Source organism: Gouania willdenowi, chromosome 21 (genome assembly GCF_900634775.1).
Source record: "Gouania willdenowi chromosome 21, fGouWil2.1, whole genome shotgun sequence".
NCBI lineage: Eukaryota > Metazoa > Chordata > Actinopteri > Blenniiformes > Gobiesocidae > Gouania > Gouania willdenowi.
Window position 1 is genome coordinate 7,569,111 of NC_041064.1, and position 20,701 is coordinate 7,589,811.

Sequence of the window (20,701 nt, forward strand, 5' to 3'; positions counted from 1 at the left end):
CTTAGATCAAGAGAGATAGTTTGTCCAATTGAACCACAAACACTCAGACAAGCTACTGGAGTTATGGCTTTGTTTGGCTCTCTTTCATCTTGCAGCCATGGCAACCAAACTTGAAAGCTGCCATCAAACTGTATTTTACATGCATACATTAAGTGTTGATAAACAAAATAAATATACTTTGGTAGTATTTTTTAGTACTTTTACTGCACTATTGAATTAATAATATAAGGAAGTAGGACTTTTATGAGATGATTATTAAATGTGCATATATTTATTATTATTATTATTATTATTATTATTATTATTAGGCTTTTTTCTGCTTTTTAGTTTTGATATATATTCAATAAATAAAGATCTTATCTAACCTAGATTTCTATCAATGCCCTTGTTCCTCTGTACTTTTTCACTCCTGTCAGCTTAGTTTTTTTTTTTGTTATTGCTTCAATTTGGATAATATATATAAATCAATACAGTAAATAAATGAATAAATAAATAAATAAATAAATATATAAATACATAAATAAACAAAAAAAAAAATATTTTATGTACACACACCTTTGGCTCTGAAAGACCCTCAAACCGTACTAAACAGTATCCTATCCAGATTAAAGTAATTTTCTAATGATAATTTGTAACATATTTTAAGTAAATCTAATGATTTACTAAAGTCTTCTTTCATCTTAGTATATCAGAGTTAATCCTCATATATTGTCTGTAAAGTCTCTTACCTACAGCAGCCATTTCTCAATCAGGTCTTCACAAATGAAACTTTGAAAATACACAAATATAGCTTTTTCAAACTTATTGATACTTAGATCAAGAGAGATAGTTTGTCCAACTGAACCACAAACACTCAGACAAGCTACTGGAGTTATGGCTTTGTTTGGCTCTCTTTCATCTCGCAGCCATGGCAACCAAACTTGAAAGCTGCCATCAAACTGTATTTTACATGCATACATTAAGTGTTGATAAACAAAATAAATATACTTTGGTAGTATTTTTTTAGTACTTTTACTGCACTATTGAATTAGTAATATAAGGAAGTAGGATTTTTATGAGATGATTATTAAATGTGCATATATTTATTATTATTGTTATTATTATTAGGCTTTTTTCTGCTTTTTAGTTTTGATATATATTCAATAAATAAAGATCTTATCTAACCTAGATTTCTATCAATGCCCTTGTTCCTCTGTACTTTTTCTCTCCTGTCAGCTTAGTTTTTTTTTTTTTTGTTATTGCTTCAATTTGGATAATATATATAAATCAATACAGTAAATAAATAAATAAATAAATAAATAAATAAGTAAGTAAATAAATAAATAAATAAATAAATAAATGAATATTATATGTACACACATTTGGCTCTGAAAGACTCTCAAACTGTATTAAACAGTATCATATCCATAAAATATTGAAGGAAAAAGCTTTTCAATATATTAAAACCTGATTAAAGTAATTTTCTAATGATAATTTGTAACATATTTTAAGTAAATCTAATGATTTACTAAAGTCTTCTTTCAGCTTAGTAGATCAGAGTTAATCCTCATATATTGTCTGTAAAGTCTCTTACCTACAGCAGCCATTTCTCAATCAGGTCTTCACAAATTAAACTTTTGAAAATACACAAATATAGCTTTTTCAAACTTATTGATACTTAGATCAAGAGAGATAGTTTGTCCAACTGAACCACAAACACTCAGACAAGCTACTGGAGTTATGGCTTTGTTTGGCTCTCTTTCATCTTGCAGCCATGGCAACCAAACTTGAAAGCTGCCATCAAACTGTATTTTACATGCATACATTAAGTGTTGATAAACAAAATAAATATACTTTGGTAGTATTTTTTAGTACTTTTACTCCACTATTGAATTAATAATATAAGGAAGTAGGACTTTTATGAGTTGATTATTAAACGTGCATTTATTTATTTATTTATTTATTATTATTCAGCTTCTTTATTTTTTTGGCTTATTAGTATAGATATACATTCAATAAATAGATTTTATCTAACCTAAATTTCTATCAATGCCCTTGTTCCTCTGTACTTTTTCTCTCCTGTAAGCTTAGTTTTTTTTTTTTTTTGTCATTGCTTCAATTTGGATAATAAATATGAATAAATACATAAACAAATGAATATTATACAGTATGTACACACATTTGGCTCTGAAAGACTCTCAAATTGTATTAAACAGTATCATATCCATAAAATATTGAAGGAAAATTATTTTCAATGTATCAAAACCAGATTAAAGTAATTTTCTAATGATAATTTGTAACATATTTTAAGTAAATCTAATGATTTACTAAAGTCTACTCTCATCTTAGCAGATCAGAGTTAATCCTCATATATTGTCTGTAAAGTCTCTTACCTACAGCAGCCATTTCTCAATCAGGTCTTCACAAATGAAGATTTTGAAAATACACAAATATAGCTTTTTAAACTTTTTGATACTTAGATCAAGAGAGATAGTTTGTCCAACTGAACCACAAACACTCAGACAAGCTACTGGAGTTATGGCTTTGTTTGGCTCTCTTTCATCTTGCAGCCATGGCAACCAAACTTGAAAGCTGCCATCAAACTGTATTTTACATGCATACATTAAGTGTTGATAAACAAAATGAATATACTTTGGTAGTATTTTTTAGTACTTTTACTGCACTATTGAATTAATAATATAAGGAAGTAGGACTTTTATGAGATGATTATTAAATGTGCATATATTTATTATTATTATTATTATTATTATTATTATTATTATTATTATTATTATTATTAGGCTTTTTTCTGCTTTTTAGTTTTGATATATATTCAATAAATAAAGATCTTATCTAACCTAGATTTCTATCAATGCCCTTGTTCCTCTGTACTTTTTCACTCCTGTCAGCTTAGTTTTTTTTTTCTTGTTATTGCTTCAATTTGGATAATATATATAAATCAATACAGTAAATAAATGAATAAATAAATAAATGAATAAATAAATAAATAAATAAATAAATAAATAAATAAATAAATAAATAAATCAATAAATAAATAAATAAATAAAACAAAAAAATATATTATGTACAAACACCTTTGGCTCTGAAAGACTCTCAAACCGTACTAAACAGTATCATATCCAGATTAAAGTAATTTTCTAATGATAATTTGTAACATATTTTAAGTAAATCTAATGATTTACTAAATTCTTCTTTCATCTTAGCAGATCAGAGTTAATCCTCATATATTGTCTGTAAAGTCTCTTACCTACAGCAGCCATTTCTCAATCAGGTCTTCACAAATGAAACTTTGAAAATACACAAATATAGCTTTTTCAAACTTATTGATACTTAGATCAAGAGAGATAGTTTGTCCAACTGAACCACAAACACTCAGACAAGCTACTGGAGTTATGGCTTTGTTTGGCTCTCTTTCATCTTGCAGCCATGGCAACCAAACTTGAAAGCTGCCATCAAACTGTATTGCAAATGCATACATTTATTGCGGACAAAGTAAATATACTTAAGTACTATACTTAAAATAATATTGAGTATTGAGTCTTGTTTTTTTGTTTTTTTGGGGGGGGGTACTTTTTTGAATTTTTTTTTTTTTACCTAACTATTAAATGAATAATACAAGTGGATATGACAAGAACAATTTTAAGAATTTAACCAAATGGCTAATATTTTATACCGCGTGTTTCCCAAACGTTATTGCCTCATGTACCCCTTAGCCTTTATTTATAATCACAAGTACCCCTTAGCTAATGTTATACATTATTTATTTATGTCTGTAGGTTAGTCTAAACTCTTTCCTGTGGCTCGTCCAACATTAACCTTGAATTTAGGCCTTTTTTTATTCATTTATTCTGATGTTTTACTAATTTTAGAATTTGAACTTCAGCTTTTGGTGTATTTTAGAAAGTTGTGCCACAAATTATTATTGATGAATGAGGAAAAAAAGTATGTGTGCATGTAAAAAAATTAAAACAAATAAATCTTCAGTGATTAAAAAATAAACTGACAAATGATTCTGTGTACCTCCTGAGAGGTGTTCAAGTAACCCCTGGTTTACGAGTACCCCTCGTACACCAGTTTGGGAACCACTGCTCTAATACATAATGCACATGATCACTTAAGTCTTTTCTTACAAAGAATACAGCATTTTTCTTTATTTTATTTTGGTGGCTTTGTGGTAGTTGGTAAGATTCTCCCATCCCATTGAATTTAGCTCCAAACCCTTGTGCCAGGCATTGAGTGGCAGCACCTCCCGTTCATTAACATTTAGCTCTAATTACTGGACTCATTAAAGCATCGGATTAGCAGCAAAACTCTTTCTGTGCTCAATCGTTAAGTAAATGGAGCGTCACTGGTTAAAAGTGATTACTATTGAGATATAGGTGTCACGGACCCATGAAATGTCAGGGAGCTGCCCTAAAAAAAGGGGGCTGGGGGGGGGAACAGAGTGGAACCAATTTACATCCACTCTCCGTGAACGATGCTTCACAAGTGCACACTGAGGTCAATTCTGGCTTTAAACATCCCAGTGCTTAAGCAGAACACTGCTGCACGCTGTGGGAAGATGTGTCGGCAGAAGGCAAATGTTAGAATTCATTACAACGTTTACATTTAGAAGACAGAAAATGAGTTATGTTTCTCTCAGAGATGATGCAAACTTTATTTACTTGTATGTTCGAGTGTCTGCTACGAGTGTTTCTCTAAACAACATTTATCGACCAACAAAAAGGTCTGTTTGGTATTCAGAAGGTCAAGATCAAATGTTTGCTTTCATTAGTTGAAGCCTCAAAGTCACAACCTTGAATGGCTAATGTCAGATTAATTGATCACTTAATCTTCTGAGGGAATGTATAGTACAAACGAAAACAAGGAAGAAAGAGATGACTTTCACTGAAATGCAAATATATATATATATATATATATATATATACACAACACATTCTCACATTTTTGACATATTCTCAAATTAAAACAATATTTTTTTTTTTCTTTTAGCTATGGGGTTGCAATGATGGATTGCGATTGGTTTACTGGAAGATCAAGCATCGTCACGTCTCCCATCAGACACATATTTAGAGATTGAGGAATCCTGCAGTCCAAAATGGAGGACAGTTTCTCAGTAATTTGAGACCAAAATTGCTATACTGGGGAGCAAAGCCAATGTGTTTTTTAAGGATTTGTCAGAGAAGCCATCTAATGGTTGCAATGGTGCATTTGTAATAATGAAAAACACAATATTATTAAAGATGCATTTTGACACTCTTATACTAAACAAAAAACAATTGCTATTATGTTTTATTTTTTATCAGTCATGTTACTTTATGCCGCAAGCAGGAATTGCAACAACAAGGTACAACCTTAAGATTAATCCAAGGAAACAAATCCTGACTTCATTTAAAGAGAAGACACTCCAGCACACAAAAAGATAAAACAATTACAATGAACCTGCAAACAGTCGTGTCCAAACAGTGAAGCACACCTGAGTGCAAAACAGGATGGAGCACAGACGATGACAAGACTGGGAGTGAAGACACAAGCAGGAAAACCTGAAAGCACAGAGAGCACAAGAACTAGCAAAATATCAAAACCCAACTATAAACCTAAAATCTACACGGTTATAAAGCATTAATGCGCTTTTCGTGAATGAAACAGCTCTAAGAACCAGCTCTTTGAAGTGAACGACTCATTGCAAGTCAATTTGTTTAAATTTTGTTGTAAAAGCAGCGCGTGATTGAGGAGCTACACCAAAGCGTGGCGAGGAGGGCTCTGAACAGAAGCCAGACAGGATGGAAAAATGAGAAAGTGAGAGACTTGTTGCTCTGAACAGTCAGACATATACATATATATAAGTAGCTCGTAGATAAATTAGGGGTAGGATTAAATAAGTCAGACTTATTCCTACTCTTTTTTTGAACATGTAAACGTTTTATTTAAATCTTCTTGCTTTGTGTTTTTGACTTGTTTCGTAAATTAACTTGTTTGTGACATTCCTTTTATTTGATTTACATGCATTGTTTTTGTTTTTACATGTTCAATTATAAAGACATCAAATCCAACCAAATCAATAAGTACCTGTTATAATGTTTGCTTAGATAAAAAAATATTTCTTTATTTAAAAAATTTGATGATTATTGTCAGCATCACAAAATTAGAGGAGCCGATTGGGAGCCGGCTCTTTTTTAGGGAGACAAGCCAAGAGCAGGAGTTCCCTTCACTAGTACAAAGTGTCCTTGGTCAAGGCACATGACCCTAAACTGAGCCTGAGGGAGATGATTTACCTTCTGTGGCAGATCTGTCACATGGTCTGTGAGGCTGCGGAACAGTAAATATCATGAATTATGTAAAACCTTTAGAAATCACATAAGGGTCAATCAGGGAGGTTGTCATATTGAATGAAAAGAAGGATGACAAAACCTTATGAAGTTTGTTTCTACACTCAATCTGATTTGAAATGCATACAAAATCCAAATATAATGAATGTTGAGGCAGAATGCTGACAAAGGTTTACAAGTGTCACGGATAACCTTTATGTTTAACTGAATAGCCGCGGGATATTGAGTTAATGTAGTGTTTCACTGTCTGAAAGACTTGCTCCTATTACAAGCCACTTATCTTCAACAAACTATCCCATGACTCTTTTCTACCTCCGCACCTCCGTCTGTGGCTCTCACCTCTCTCTTCATTTCATGGCTGTTTTCTTCTTCTTATTTGCTTGACAAGACAATGGATAATAACCCCTGGAAGAGCACAGAGACTAGCAAATGAGAGTAATCAAGCCGTCTTGTCCTGGTCGCGTTAAGGTTCACTCATCAAACCCTAATTATTACCCTGGAAACCAATGTTCCGCTTTAATTGTTCAGATGAATGAAATATTACACAGAGGAGTGGGGCTGCAGTCGAGCGGAATAACAGCTTTTAGCCATAAAACACAGCAGAGGAAGAGGAGGAGGTGGAAGACAAAAAAGGAGGAGGAGTGAAGGTGACTCCGGAGAGAGCGAGGGAACAGGGAAAAGTCACGGGTAGAAGTTCAGTGTGAAAAATGTGAGAAAAAGAAGAAAAAGGAATAAAAATGGGAAAAGTTGAGCGTATAGCTGAAAAATGACAGTGGCGGTGCCTGGGGAAAGAAGCAAATTACTCAGAGTGAAATGTTTAAGTGTCGTCTAATTGTTTCAATATAGCACACAAAGGATCGTCTCGGCCTATGACTGAGAAAAATTATACCCAGTGGTCTTTTACGTGCATCCGCTGGAGAATTGTACAGATACAAAACAAAAAGAAATCACTTTCATTACAGCCTATACAATCCTCCGTGTTTGTCTATTGACAAGCAGCATCGGCAATCAAGGGCCAGACGTAGTCCCTGGAATAAAATACATCACCTGTTTGGCATTCAGTATTGATTTAAATGCTAAATATACATTTTAATTTTGCCCAATCAATAATTTGATTTCCAGAGAGAAAATAAGCAGAGAAGTGAGATAATTCACCAGATGTTTTACAGTGAAGCTTGAGGATGAGATGAGAAAAAAATGACATGCAGAGACGCACACACATTGACACAAATGGATCCCCTCAATCACTGACATTAACCTTAACCAAAGCATAGGCCTAATGGAATGACCCTGGAGGACCATGTGTCAAACTCAAGGCCCTGGGGCCAAATCCGGCCCTTTCAAGCTTCAAATTCGGCCCACAGAAGACGGTAAAAATGACAAAACATGAGAAAACATGAAAATGTAATGTAAATAACTCAGTTGTAGATATCTCAAATTCAAAAATTCAATGAAACTCCACTAAATTTTTTGGAGCTTGAAGTTTTCACATGCTTATGTCACATGAATGCAGTCATTTTTGATTGCAAATAATGGAAAGAAATCAAAAGTTTTCAAAAATCTTGCAATTTCTCACAAATTACATTAATCAAAATTACACTAATGTCCACAAAAATTGGTTACAAAATCAATAATTTTAGAAGTGAAGATCCTGCAGGGACACATTAATGTTAAAATTCAATAGGTACATTGTACATTTTTAGTTTGATCGGATGAATATTTTTTGAGATAAGGCCATTTAAGGGTATGTGTCAATTTCTTTATTTTTCTTCCATTTTCATTTTCCAATGTCTCAGAACCTACACCACATAGGAAACTGACATTTGGTATTCTAATACATCTCCACCTACTGTCTTAGAATATACAGGAATATCTGCTATATATCCTATATGATGCGCATGCCAGCCCCACAAATTTGGAAAAAAGCTAGGCTTGAACATGTTTGGGCCTTCAGTAAAAAACTTTGCATATGCCTCAGCTCCCTGTTATTTGATCAGCTTTAAGCTATGTACATAGAATGTTTAAATCAGTAATGATTAGTCATATATATGCATTGGTTCTTGGGTGACAGTCTCTTGAAAATTATTTTTTCTCATTGGCCTATAACTCCATGTGGGAATGTAAGAAAAAAAAAATAAATAAATAAAATTATATATATATATATATATATATATATATATATATAATGTCTTCTCGTAAACTCAAACAAAAAGAAAGTTTTCGTTGGGAAAAGTTGGGGGATTGAACTGGTTAAATTTCAAATTGCGTGACTATACTCCCACAACACCACAATGACTCACCATAAATTATGAAAAAGATGTAACTAGTCCATTTAAAGCCTTTTTTTTAACTGTGCATTATTCATAAACATAATCCGAGTATCTTATGGAAAAACATAATACACTCAACTTTCCTGACTTGTTTTAAACAGACACGCATACTAATGTGCCATGCAATTATTCAAATAAATGTTTATTTAACCCTAGAACACTATCGGCAAATGATTTTCACCCATGTAAACATATTTTTACATGATTTTCATTATGTTGAGTGACATGGGTCTCTGGGTAGCTTCAGTGTTGCCTTTGATGTCTTTGAAGATGTGGGTGTTTCCATTCTCCAATACCCACTTTTTCCAACAGGCATGTTCTGGGTGATTTTCACCCAAACCTTTCCCAAATCAACCATGCAAATAAGTTGCTGTAGCGCTCTTAGACGGTAGTAGCCAAACGGAAATCCTAAAAGCGATACAGAGCAAACATCAAAGACAGTGCTAAACTCAGGGACCCATAACTAAATTTAGTAACACCATAGCGGGTGATTTTTCTTTATCCTATATAATATATACCCAATAATAAAGTAGTGGTCATCTAAATATGGTGCTTTTATTGGGTACATTATATAGGGTAACTACCACTGTAATTTGTCATGTATGGTCATATTTTGGTATATTTTTATGACAAGTACTTTTTATTGAAATCACCTGGTGTTGGTGATGGTGTTACTAATTTTAGCAATGGTGTTAGGGTTAAATGAAATATGCCAAAAAGCACTTTGTCTCACGATAGCCATCAGGCTACCCTCACTGTTTAACGCCAGCTAGCATTCAGTTCTCCTGCTGCATGTCGGGCCAAACTGAAAGCCAACTATTTGCTGCAATTCGTCATGGACTTTGAAGCCACTAGTATATTGGAGGGCTGTTTCAATGTCTGGTAATAAATCACTCCCAAATTGCATATTCAAAACTATTAGGCGAAGACGTGGACCAGCAGGCCAGGTTAACTTCAAACAACAGAGGCCGGGCAGGAGGGAGGGGTATGCAGAGTGACATGAATGCTAATCGGCCAAGGATAGGAAATATGCATCCTTTTAACGATAGAGATAGAGAGAGAAATCCTTGACATATATTTCAATTAAATTCAATTGAACTTTATTTATATAGCGCAAATTACAATAAAAGTAATCTCAAAGCGCTAATTTTCTTTGTCACCATTCTTTTGTAAAGGAAACTTTTCATGGGAAAATGAAACTGGCGAAAGTGTTCTCAATATATAAAGATGGTGACAAACACATGGTAACAAACCAGAGGTGGCAAAATTACTAGTGTTCAGTACTCAAGTAAAAGTATAGATCCTTGAATTAAAAATGACTTTGGTAAAAGTAAAAGCATTGATGTTGCTCTTACTTGAGTAAAAGTAAAAAAGTACATGCTGCTAAATGTAGTAAAGTTAAAAAGTAAAACAAAAGTCATTTTCTGGTATTGTTTTCTCATAACATTACCACCCAAATAATATATGTTTTCCTTATAACAATACAAACATAACTATACTACTGGTCTTGTTTCATTCACATCTCGGGCTCCTATAACGAAACATCTTCTATTGCCGCTGGTCACTATAGCCACAGACAGTGCTCCTAGTATATAACTAGCCTAGCAAACTAGGTTTACAACATCCTCGTAGGTCTTAAAAGTAACGAGCAAGGTAAGGAGTAGAAGTTAAAAGTCACCAAAAAAAAAAAAATACTCAAGTATATTACAGATATCAGAAAAATCTTCTTAAGTACAGTAACAAAGTAGTTGTACTTTGTTACTCGTCACCTCTGTAACTAACTATAGAGCACATTACTTTGTCAATTTTCATAGATATTGGAAAAACAGTTTGTTCATAGATTTCAAGAAAAACATGATATTTTAAATGATCAACAATATGGTTTTAGCAGTAATAGGTCAACATCTTTAGCCGTGATGGATTTTATAGAAAGTGTAGCAATAACAGATGAAAAGAAAAACAATATTGGTGTATTTATTGACTTACGAAAAGCAATTTGATACTATTTATCACTCGTTATTATTACAGAAATGTGAAAGATATGGAATACGAGGGTTAGCGACTAGCTATTTAAACAATAGACTTTAGTATGTAGAAATGGATGGGATAAAATCACAACATAATGTTGTTTGGGGGATGGGCCCCAGTTTATTCTTTGTATTGTAATGTACATGTTTGAAGACAGCCAAGAACAAATAAATACATATCTAAAAAGTATGCAAGCATTACTTTAAAAAAAAAAAAAAAAAAAAAAAAAAAAAACTTTCTTCAAAATGATTGAGGACAATAAGAAATAGATTTGGTATGAGTTTTATAAAATCTAAAACAACTTTGTGGCTCGAGAACAGAAGCAGAAGTAGTGCAGCTGTGGAAGTAAACAGGCTTGTTCCTGTCGAGGGCAACAAGTCCTTGCCTCTTATCTGCAGTCCAGCTGCGATGGCTGGTCCTATCAGCAGGCTGTTATCTTGGTGCCCTCATAAACCTCAGCACTGTATGAGTTACCAGGGCCTTATCACAGTCTATCCTTGCAGAGGAGGATCCATGGCCTCCGGGCCTTCAGCGACCCTGGTTCGACCTCTCCTTGGCTCTCCGTTTTTTCACTCGCTCACTCTTAAACTCCGTCTTTCACTTTTCACACTCATTTTTTTTCCCCTCAGCTCTCATTCTCTCGCCTGGTTCCAATGTCATGGCAGAATTAGTGCGATTCAAACATGGCACATTTGAATGAGGAAAACACATGCCTCCAAGAAACCCAAAATTCTGATTTCTAAACTGTGCCCTTAGGTCAGGGGTGCCAAACGCATTTTAGTTTGTAGGCCAAATACGGACCAGTTTGAGCTTAAGTTACCCACAGAGTTTGGGTGGGGAAAAAAGCAAATTCAACAGTAACGTGCCCTAGTTTGCACTGCCAAGTATAAATTATATATAAATGATAAAGTATGTGAGAATCAGAAATACTTGATCTCAGGGGGAATTTGCTTTTTTTTTTTATAGATGTTACAGAATATGGAATGAAAAGAACAAACACTAAAACATAGAAAAGAAAGAAAGAAAGAAAACATACATAATTAAATAATAACTGTTAATTAAATAGGGATTAAATACAAGTGCACATTTTAAGGAAAAAGTCACAAAATAATACAAATTCCAAATATAATACAGATAAATACAAGAATAGTACAGTGAGCCATCAGGGAGTATCAGTATCAGTATCTGCAGGATCTTCACTTAAATTTCCCTGATTTTGGGAATTTTGAGAAATTTTGCAAAGTAATTTGAGGAAAATTTGCCAGATTTTGGAAAAAACTGAGTTCTTTCAACAATTTGCTGTTAAAAATGAATGCCGTCGTGTCATTAAGTAATTAAGTAAATAAACTGTATTTATAATTTATAAAACACTTTTTACAGACAGTGGTCACATAGTGCTTTACATCAAATGAAGCAAAAAAAAAAAAAACAACACTGTTAAAAACAGTGAGATAAAATTGCTTTTTTACATCAACCATAAGCCTGTCTGTACATGTATGTTTTAACAGTTTTTTTTTTAAGAGTCTAGGGAGTCAGAAGAAAGGATTGAGGGAGTTGCAGCGCTTTGGTGCTAAGGCTTCAAATTCTCAGTCATCACGTGTTATAAAATAAGTCTTTGGTACTGATGTGATATAAGAACTGGAAAACTGAGCTCTGCAAATATTGTGTATTTTAATTGATTTTTTTTATATATATTTGGAGGGGATGAGATATCCACAACTGAATTAGTTGATCATTTACAAAACGTTTCATGTTTTTTTCCATCATTTTTACTTTCTCGAGCGGTATGACACACGTGCCTTAGGTGGTCAGATTAGGCTGGAGTGGAAACTTCTCTTAATTACTCTCAATTTTATTTTCCCATCGTCACCATTTCCTGTACTTTTCGGGTTAACTTTTATTCCAGAAGGTGGAACTATGTGTTCCCAAGTCTCCTCATGCTGAGATACCACATTGACATTCACGGTGCGCTGCAGTCAGAGCACCCAGCTTCCAATTACTCCATGACAATTGCGTACACGCATATTAGAAATGTCAAATTAAGAAAACTAAATGAGCTCAGGGTTTGCCTTGCAAAACAATAAGCGAGCAAACAAGAACACATCTTTGCCAAAGTCAAATTGTGCCTCCTGTATTAACAATAGGATACAGAGAAAGAGCCGCTAGCTGGAACAAGCATGAGCATGACCATCATTATTTGTGTGGACAGAGCCATGTGCGGAGTGTGGTTAAATTAACTAAGCTCTGTCTATTTAGGTATTTGTTGAAATTAAAAAAAAAAAAAAATGTTGAATAATAATAAAATTAGGTTTCTCCAATTCCATTTTTAACCACAGCAGCCAGTTATTAACATTAACAGCAACATATTCACTATTTTAAAAAGCAAATGTGAGACAGATTGATAAGTTTAAGTTTTTTAAGCCCCAAATACCAGAAAGAAAAGAACTGGAAGCACTGGTTACAGTACGTGCCTGAAAAATGTACGAAAAACTTAGCAAGTATGAACCTCATCTATGGTAAACAGCTTTTATATGTTTATTACATAGTAATAAACCTTTTCAAGCGGTTATCTATTTATTTATTTGACAGGGACAATGCAATTCAACATAGATACAAAAGTTTGCAGCTGATGTGATGCACATAGAGTACGTAGCAAATACTAGTTCACAACTCCTGTCCCTGGTTGGGCCTTTCTGCACTACAGTGAAATACAGTCAAAACAATAAAACATACCCACCCACAATACAAAGATTATAAAAACATTCACATACACACAGTTATTTACAAATACTGATATGATACGGAGGATCTCTACTTGTCTGTTAACAGATGCAGACAAGAAATACTTTTATATCTGGCAACATTATGCCAAACCAAATGTTTAATTATTATTATTTTATTTTCTATACCATTACTTCCATAATAGGGTAGAAGTGGCTACTGGAGCCAGTCTAAGGACTCAGTGCAGTTGTTCTTCTTCGTCCGAGTGAAATACTACAACACTCAGGAAAAGGAGACAGAAAAAAAAAAAACAATACTTTGGTCATAAAAAAGATGGAGCAGCACCAAATATTTGCGGTTCTGATGTTTATAATTTGTCCTTCCATGTCCGTTCCCGTGCCATTTTTAATCGCCTGAAGATGTTCATTTCTGCACACGTGCCATTTAGTTTGCATTTCCTTGTCCCTACGATGTTTGTGTTTGAACGTCACATCCTGTTTTTGATCCAGCGTCCTATATTCGGTCCTGGTTTGCTTTCTCACATCATGAAAAAATGCACTTGGCATAACTTGAGGTGAACCGAGATCCAGACTTTACAGCGGACCAGACTTCGACTGAGCTTTCACACCATCACAAATACACCATGCATGGCTGTCGTGATGAGGTTGCACTACTGTGTTGACCTTTGACAGGAAAAAAAAGAGAGAAACAAAAATAAATAAATCAATAAATAAAAGTTGTAGTTTTTTCTTTTATATGTTATTTTAAAATGTTGATTCAAATTTGTTATGCTAGCTCAGTGCTACAGAGAGAACTTTTACCACCTCCTCGCTGATTCTCCTCCACGTCTAATCCTTCCTGGTTATAAAGGCCGTGTCGTACAGCTCCAGGTGGTCACACACAGCTTCTACTCCATGGTTGAATGGGTGAACATAACGGTGTCCGTGTTGACTCCCTGACGTCATCGTCAACAAAGACTGCCTGATCACTAGCAGTGTGACTCTGAAATGCTGTATGTTTTAAAACAGGTTTATGTTTTAAAATCTGCAAATGTTTGAACTTTGAGAGTGTTTAAACAAAAGAGAAATGTTAATTCCTGTCTGAGAAAAGTGTATAAAGTGTGTGGTGAGGGGTTTTACAGCCTTAAAACATATAAAGCTGACTCCTCCGCAGATTTCGCCAATTGCGGGTTATTTTTAGAACGCAACCCCCGCGATAAACAAGGGACTACTGTAATCACTCTCCTAAAATAAAATATTTGCTGCATTATTCGCCTGATGCCTTTTTTATGGTGAAACTTTACACACTGAATGAACCAAATTTTCATTGAGGCTGACAGCAAAATTAAAACACATCAAAGACCTCTGATGACCCTGTATTCATACAAAATGAGCCGTCTCTCATTAGGACAGGAGAAGAAATGACATAGCAGTGCAACTAAACCATTAGGATTCACTATAATTGACAGGCTCGTGAGACTGCGATGGGCTTCTGAGGTGTCGGTGTGAGCCCGGTGCAGTAACCCTGGCAAGTTTACCGTCTGAGTAATTATTGGTGTGGGGGCAATGACAGCTGCGCTAATGAGTGTTGACAGCCACACCCTCATGGCTGTTTGTTGTAATAGGCCAAACATCAGCCATACAATGGATTTATTGCTTCATTCTCATCTCAATGGCTCTTTTACACACATACACAACGGCATCATGTCTGAATATTCACAAATAATAATAGCTTACCACCATTTTTACCCAGTGTACGTGCATGCTGCTGCTGCATCATATCAAGCGGTAAGAGGTGTGTTTCATTCAAGGACACTTCAAGAGTAACATTCTTCCTGTGCCCGGTTTCTGTTTTTTTTCTTCCCCCATTGCTTTCCAAGCAGCATACATATGCACGCTGGCTGTAAAATTCATAACAAGGTTGAATTGAGCTGTGAAATGACAACTTCACTTTAAAGTGAGCTGAGATTTCCCAGGAGCAGCAGTTATCAAATTAGAGATAGTATCAGTGGACCACTCATACATATTTTAATGCATTTTAACACAAGAGGCTAGGCAGCATTAGCACCAACTTCAAATGTACCTAATTTGATATTTGTACTTATTGCAACACTATTTGACAAAAAAAAAAAAAAAACAGTACTACACGAACCTTTAAAAGTTTGGAAGAAGCTGCAGTATCATTTAAAATTCAAAGTTGCATTGATATTATTTCTCTATTAAACAAACCTGGCCATTCGCACAGGAATTTTGAAACTGACGAAAATGAATGAAACTCTTGTTCAATGCGTCGCAACATGATTTTGTAATTTTTTCCAGTGCTGCTAGATTTTTTTTTTTGTGCTGCTCGGAGGTAATTATTTACTATTTTTTTCTTAAACGTAATCTTTGCCTTATAACCCTGAGGCCCTGTTTACATGACGTTTTCAAGTGAAAACGCAAAAGTCTTATTGCATTTTGTCAGTCCGTTTACACGGCAACGGCGTTTTAGTGCTTGAAAACGAAACCTTTTTAAAAACCTGCTCCAGAGTGAAAGTTTTTTAAAACACTTCCCCCTCAGTCTTCATGTAAACAGGGAAACAACACGTTCTGTGTCACTGGCATGTTCACTAAGGCTGCAGTGCTTCAGAGGAACAATGTTAGTATGCACGTCTCTTTGGAACTTAAATAACTTCCCCAACAAGGTGTAGACTTACGTTCAGTGCCAGGTCTAATTTCTTATTACTTTGTGGGTCAGATTGAAGTGCTACTCTTACTTGTATTGAGAGGAAGTGTGTCTGCGAATGCACCCATTTTGGTTCAATGCAAAATCATATCGCCATCTATTGGCCTGACATGTATATTACATCGTTTTTTTTTTATGCTTTTCGTGGTTCCATGTAAACAGAGATCCTTTTAAAAATGTTGGCGAGTGAATGCGGAATTTTTTGTACGCAAAAACGGAAAAAAGAAGCAAAACATCATGTAAACAGGGTTTAAGTGAAGTGGTCAAGGCTGGGGATCGATTTCTGGTGTGACATTTTTCTACCTGACGCATATTTTCACTGCAGTGGCTTTCCGTACAGTTGCCCTATCAATATACAAACATTCTAGCCGTACGCAGCGCTCTTATTTGGCCAGTTTAAGTCATGTGATAGGTCAGTCATTGGCCAGTTTAGGTCACGTAACTAGGACTAAATCTAAGCCTAAGACGCTATGTACATGTATTTTGGTAACCGTACCAACCGGGGGTTGTCCGTATGGCAACCGCACGAATAGACACTTCCTATTTTCATTCAAACAATCATAAAAAAAAAAAAAAAAATAGCATCACAAAAAGAACAAGGAACACGTTTAGGAATGCACAAAACAATAGATTCATTAATGTTAGAGTTTCATAACCCCAGTCACATCTGGCTACAAATCCAGTGGTGGTAGATTCCAGTTTACAGGAGCCAAATAAATGAATGAATAGATGGTTAAAGTTTGTTCTTTCTTTGAGTTTTCGACTTTTAGATAACTTGTTTCTCTATGATCCCTTGCCTAATATTAGAAAAAAAATTATTTCGACCTCGGTTACTGAGCGAGCATGGAGGAGAGCAACACTGGTGCAACAGCGAGACTTAAACTGTAAAACATTACCAATGGAAAAGGTCACAATTTCAAAGACAAACGTTGAAAGTCAAGCAAGTAAAGAAAAAAACGGACACTGCCGTAAAATTGTGTTCAATTTAATAGTCCTGAGAAAGCATTAACAACACATCCAAAGAGGATGGGTCTGAACATGAATAGGTATTAGCATCACAAGCATCTACTCTGAGCAAAGCAGGAGACGACAACAAATTGCATTTGCCTGAGCATTATATTGTGACAAATTATCGTGCCTTAATTTGGAAATAATGAATTATATTAGTTGCAAATCCCGTTCCCTCCTAATTAGAGGCTCTGGGACCAGGTTTGTCGTTTGTAAGACGTTTGAGAAAGGAGTAATTACATTGTATAAATCAATTAGCGCTCTCCAAATGCGTACAGTGTGTTTTTCCAAAGCAGATTAAATGGTGCTTATGATAAAGGCAGAACCTGTCCAGCACACTGTGAAGTGGGAAATTAAAAGAGAGGAAAGAAAGGAGGAGAGGAGAAGTCAGAAAAAAAAAAAAAAAAAAAATGAGTGGGGGGAGGAGGGAGGACGGAGGAATCAAAACAGGGTTACAGGGGCAAGGGCATGCTGAGAGGATAATTTGCACTTCCAACTCAGACTCTCACAGGCAGGCTGAGGCAGATATGTGCAGAAGGGCAGAAGTAGTAACAAAAGAGCTATATAGGAAATATTTATTTTTGCTTCTATATAGGATGCTAATTATTGGCAATGTTTGGCTTTGACATATACAATGATTAAAAAAATGTTACCTTCAAAACCCATTGTTAATAATCTACATTTCGTGTCAAACACAAGGCCCGGGGGCCAAATCCGGCCCTTTAGAGCAGTGGTTGCCAACCTTTCTTGTCTTGTGTACCCCTTGAGCCTTTTTGTCATACCATGAGTACCCCCTCACTCACACGTGTTCATGATTCTCCAAAAGTAGACCACAACACAATTAAAATTCAGGCTTTATTTTCTTATTTAACTCAAATTAAACATAAAATTATGTGATAAATGATAAATATGAGAAATATTATAGTGAACGTTTGTATTATTAATATATTATATTTACATTATTAAATAAAAATAATAAAGTTGAACTTCGAAAAAAACAAGAATAAATAAAAATAATAAGTAAAATAAATAAAACAATACAAAACACACGCACACGTACCATTTTACTGATGGACTTACGAAATAACAGAATATTTCTTAATTTTTCCAAGTGCCCCCTACAATGTGCTCACGTAGCCCTAGGGGGAACGCGTACCCCTGGTTCGGAAACACTGCTTTAGAGCATCCAATTCAACCCCTGAGAGAGAGAGTAAAAATGACAAACATGAATAATTTGGTAAAATACTAAATAATTCATTCAGATATCGTACACAATCCAAATACACAAATTCAATGAAACGCCGCAATATTTGCAGGGGCTTGTTTATATCACCTGTTGGCAGTCATGTTTAAGCTCAAATTGTCATTTTTTCCAAAATCCTGCAATTTCATGAAAATATTTTCCAAAATGTCCCCAAATGAATTAGAAATATATCACAAAAATCAAGGAAAATTAAGTGAATTTAAGTTTAAGGTCACTAATTGCTTTGGATATAGTCTATGCCTTACTAGTGCAAACCAGGCACATTAATGTTGAAATTGTTTGTTTTTATCCCTCTATAATCTGCAGCCCACTTCATATCACTGGTCCGTATTTTACCGCTGAACTAAAATTATTTTGACACCCCTGATCTACACTATAAACTGTTATGACATTATCTAATGAGACAATATAAAAGATAAAGTAAGGACAATGAAAAATAATCAAATGTTTCAAATGAATGCCAAATTTGCCTCTTAAAAAAAATACAGCCCATTGGATAACATAAAATACATAATTAATTTCCACATGTATGTTGTTCTACAACATTCAAGCATTTCAATAGACGGAGCTGACTTGTCTCATTGTGTGTGACGTAAGATGGTGTTCATAAGTGTGACAACACTCCAAAACCTCCGGGTCATGACTTTCATTTCAATAAAATGTCATTTAAAAAAACTAATTTCTTTAGTATAATTATCATCCCGCATCTTTTTTTTTTTGCCATTTGGTCTTTACTTTAGTCATTAAAATAATAAAACACCTGTCAGTTGATGCAGTGATTAATTACACGGCAAAATGAGTTGACATTTTTAGAATAATCTGCCCTTAGCGGGATTACACAAAGGTCAACTACAGTGCATTGTGTGAGCAAATTACATCTTTAAAGAAAAAATGTGGTTGTTTATCATCATGATGCACTATGAAATGATAATATGGGTTGATGTGAAACTTTAAATAAAGGTATAGAGATTCCGATGCGCAAATAAAGAGGAAATCCAACTTTAGTGATTCTAACAAACTGAATTTATGATTTAAAAATTGCACCAAATCAGCCAATGAATAAAAAAAACAAAATTTTTTTTATCTTGAACACTGCTCACAATTGTATTAATTGTTTCATAGGCTTTTCCTTACGACACAGTTTAAATATTGAGTGTTCTGATACCATGTTTGACCATTGGATAGACAATGAGATCCAAGTGCTTTTCGCAATTTTTACGAAGAATGAGGTCCAGCGTGACTTGGCTTCAGCGATCCACAACTTTAAAGTGATTAATAAACATAATGTATCACTCAGTCAATCAAACTGTATATTATATCGCACCTTTGTTACAGATTAAATTGTAGATCAAAGTGCATCACAGAATCTTGCTAAAGTTATTGACAAGGTAAAATTATAAAAGAAAATAAAAAAAAAAGGTTTAGAGACTAATACACAGTGAAGTAATTTAATAAAAAAATAATAATAGTTAAAAAGATAGCAAATCACAAAGAGTCAAAGATAAAAACAAAAGTGAGAAGGGAGGAATTTTTAAGATATAAATATAGATTTAACAAATCAGATAATTCAAAGAATAAAAATTAGTAAGAACATATATAAAGCACTACATAAAGCTAGACTTAATAGGTTTTTAATTTGCCTTTAAAAAACTCATAATATTCCCAGATTGTAAAATGTAATTATGAACGACTGATGGGTTCAAAAGTGCAGAGAGAAAACATCACAAGACTAAAGTATGTCTGGTATTCTGGACATGACAATCTTGAGGAAGCTTGATGTTTTATTTTTTTATCATTATTAATTTATGGAGAAATGGTGGGAGTTTGATATGTGCATTGCTATTATTTTTTTTTATTATTTTTTTTCTCTCATATATTTAAAATAAACTTATATAATCTACAATATAATAATAATAATCTTTGGACATACACTTAAAATCTCATTGGGTTTCAATAGTAGTGGTGATAACCATCAGAATCAGTTTTATTGGCAAAAATTTCTTCAAAAAAGTGGAAATGACATGTACAGGTGCTGGTCATATAATTATTCTATCATGAAAATTTTTATTTCAATAATTCCATTCAAAAAGTTAAACTTGTATAATGTATACATTCATTTCACACAGACTGACATATTTCAAGTGTTTATTTGTTTTAATGTTGATTATAACTGACAACTAACGAAAACCCCAAATTGAGTATCTCAGAAAATTTTAATATTGTGTTGAGACTAATTATGACCAGCACCTGTATATTTACATACAACATTAAAAGTAACCCTTAGAAATAGGTTATGT